This window comes from Budorcas taxicolor, chromosome 11, assembly GCF_023091745.1.
Source record: "Budorcas taxicolor isolate Tak-1 chromosome 11, Takin1.1, whole genome shotgun sequence".
NCBI lineage: Eukaryota > Metazoa > Chordata > Mammalia > Artiodactyla > Bovidae > Budorcas > Budorcas taxicolor.
This window is the reverse complement of record NC_068920.1, coordinates 130,501,146-130,504,660: the sequence shown is the minus strand read 5'-3', so window position 1 is coordinate 130,504,660 and position 3,515 is coordinate 130,501,146. Positions and strand designations below refer to the sequence as shown.

At 47.3% G+C, this 3,515-nt stretch overlaps 1 non-coding gene across 1 annotated transcript; it reads left to right on the top strand.

The window, feature by feature from the left end:
- The first annotated feature begins 681 nt into the window (after positions 1-681).
- On the top strand, positions 682-754 carry TRNAW-CCA (transfer RNA tryptophan (anticodon CCA)). The gene has a single exon. It is a non-coding gene; the product is annotated as a tRNA-Trp (tRNA).
- The last annotated feature ends 2,761 nt before the right edge of the window (positions 755-3,515 follow it).

The window sequence follows — 3,515 nt, the reverse complement described above, 5'->3', positions numbered from 1 at the left end:
CTTTCAAATAACACTGCTTCCTAAATGGTCTTCCTGTTTCCACTCTTATTTTCCCCACATTCTGAGGGATTAGGTTGTGTCTCTCTTCTCAGCCCTCCAGGACCTCCCATGACACTCAGTATCATCCAGGGTTCCCTGACAAGGCTCACTCTCTTGGGACCTTCTCTGCTTCTGACTCCTCCTCTCAGCCTGTCAAGGCTGTTCTTTCTTCATCTATGCGACACATGTTGCCACCTCAGGGCCTTTACATGGTACCTCTCTTTGTTAGAAATAATCAACTCTCACCAACCCACCCTGAGATATTTACATGGACCCGCTCTCATTTTATTCAGATTGCTGCTCATTTATCACATTCTCAGAGATCCTCCCTGACTACCATCTCTAAAAAAACCATTTTTCTTTATCCCCAGCCTCTTACCCTGATTTATGTTTCTTTATGGCTCCTGAAAACTGAGAGTGAAGTTGCTCAGTCGTGTCTGACTCTTTTTGACTCCATGGACTGTAGCCTGCCAAGCTCCTCCATCCATGGGATTTTCCAGGCAAGAATACTGGAGTGAGTTGCCATTTCCTTCTCCAGGGGATCTTCCTGACCCAGGGATTGAACCTGGGTCTCCCGCACTGCCGGCTGACTCTACTGTCTGAGCCACCAGGGAATCCTTTTATGGCCTCTAGTACTAGGCTTCCCTGGTGGCTCAGAGGTTAAAGCGTCTGCCTCCAATGCAGGAGACCCAGGTTTGATCCCTGGGTCAGGAAGATCCCCTGGAGAAGGAAATGGTAACCCACTCCAGTATTCTTGCCTGGAGAATCCCATGGATGGAGAAGCCTGGTAAGCTACAGTCCATGGGGTCACAAAGAGCTGAACACAACTGAGTGACTTCACTCACTCAGTCACTCACTACTGTAAAACACGTATGTGTCTGCATACTCCACATCCCAGGAAACCAACCATTGTGCTTTGCCCAGGGAGTTCCTGGGCCAAGGCACCTTCAGTGTTAAACCCAGACAGTCCCAGGCAAATCGGGATGGATTGATCTTCCTACACTTGCCCTACCAGAATATAAGCTTGACAAGGAAAAACTTTATTCTGTTCTCTGCTGGATCCCCAGCAGGTAACATCCTGTCTGGCACTGAGCAGGTGCTTAATAGTCATTGAAGGAGAATATATGAACAGTTTCCTGTTTCAAATAGCTCTAGGTTTAAACTTTCCTGCCCAGCATTCTAGTTCCTCCTAGACTGCTCACCTTAATCAGTTCAGTTCAGTTCAGTAGCTCAGTCATGTCCAACTCTTTGTGACCCCATGAATCGCAGCATGCCAGGTCTCTCTGTCCATCACCAACTCCCGGAGTTCACTCAGACTCACATCCTTCGAGTCAGTGATGCCATCCAGCCATCTCATCCTCTGTCGTCCCCTTCTCCTCCTGCCCCCAATCCCTCCCAGCATCACAGTCTTTTCCAATGAGTCAACTCTTTGCATGAGGTGGCCAAAGTCCTGGAGTTTCAGCTTTAGCATCATTCCTTCCAAAGAAATCCCAGGGCTGATCTCCTTCAGAATGGACTGGTTGGATCGCCTTGTAGTCCAAGGGACTCTCAAGAGTCTTCTCCAGCACCACAGTTCAAAAGCATCAATACTTCAGCACTCAGCTTTCTTCACAGTCCAACTCTCACATCCATACATGACCACTGGAAAAACCATAGCCTTGACTAGATGGACCTTTGTTTGCAAAGTAATGTCTCTGCTTTTGAATATGCTATCTAGGTTGGTCATAACTTTTCTTCCAAGGAGTAAGCATCTTTTAATTTCATGGCTGCAGTCACCATCTGCAGTGATGTTGGAGCCCAAAAAAATAAAGTCTGACACTGTTTCCACTGTTTCCCCATCTATTTCCCATGAAGTGATGGGACCAGATGCCATGATCTTTGTTTTCTGAATGTTGAGCTTTAGGCCAGTTTTTTCACTCTCCTCGCCTTAATCACTCACCTTAATCACTCCACCCTATTTCCTATCACTCCCTGTGCACACTCTCTGCCCCAGGCACTCCAGTCTCTATACTTCTGCAAACTCCACCAGAAATGATCCCTTCCCCTAAAGAACCCTCCCCTGGCTCTCCTATCTGAGCCAGCCTCTTTGATATGCTTTGTTTTATTTTTTGCAATCTATGCCAGTGAAAAATGGAGGATGGATGCATGGGCCCCTATCAGAACCTCCTAGGGCATTGTTCCAAAATCTACTCCTCTCCTCCCAATGCTGAGAATTATTAACAGATAGGACTTCCGAAAAGGAGGAATTTGCATTCAAAATTTATTAGAATTTTAGTCTGTCCCTATAAGGATATTGAATACTCTGGGATGTCTTTGTTTTGTTGTACTCTTTTTCATCAATAAGAAATCATTGGTTTGCTGTTGTGTGGTGGTATTTCCAAGTGTTATGAATTACCCTGAGGCATTTGACTTTGGTCTTTTGCTTTTGGTTTGAGTATGGGAGTGAATGGGCTTCCCTGGTGACTCAGGTGGTAAAGAATCTGCCTACAAGGCAGGAAACCCAGGTTTGATCCCTGAGTTGGGAAGATCCCTGGAGGAGGGAATGGCTACCCACTCCAGTATTCTTGCCTGAGAATCTCCATGGACAGAGGAGCCTGGAAGGCTACAGTCCATGAGGTAGCAAAGAGTTAGACATGATTGAGTGAGTAACGCTTTCACTTTCAAGAGGAGGAGGGGAAATCAAACACTGGTATTTTCAAAAAGCTCCTGAGATGATTGACAACAAACCTAAAGCGCCTTGTGTGAAAGGCGCTGATGTAAACCCCAAAGTGCTTCACAACCCAGCTCCAGCCCCTCAGCTGCACTTGTATTATGGTCTTTCCTACCCTCTCCTGTTCTAAAAGGCTCAGGATCTGGACCACATTTCCAAGACTGATCCTGGGGGCTTGGCGTAACATATGGACAAATCAGGGTTGCATATGTGGGACTGTTGGTCTCGCTTGGGAGCCCTCTCAAGAGGATGAGGTGGTCATCTCCTACCCTTCTCCAGCCATTGATGTGAATGGACCTCACTTCCCTCTCTTTCTGGAAGTCTCTGCACTACTGAAAAACCACTCACCTTCTGCCCACTCACATCCTGCTGTGAGTGAACTATCCCTGCCATCAAAGCAGATTACATCCACTGCCAGGGCCCACCCCCTCCTCACCTCTTCTTCTCCTGTCCCAGAATGGGTCTACCAAACCAGCCCCGACCTCTAAGTTGTACTGTGTGGTTGTTCCAGCCAGGTCTTAGACATCAGACCGAGATGGTGACTCAAGGTAAGCTAAAGTCTTTGAGCTTTCCTTCCTACGTCTATACAGGGAAACGTACTGACCTCACAGGATTTTTAGTGGGATTAGATGTGATAATGTCAGTAAAAATTCCTAGCACAGGGTAGGAACCACTCCCTCCCCACCCCCACCCATCCACCCCCCCATCCCAGAAGCCTTTTTTTCTGACAATGGAGCAATGCCTGTCACCTGGACATGGGGAGAGT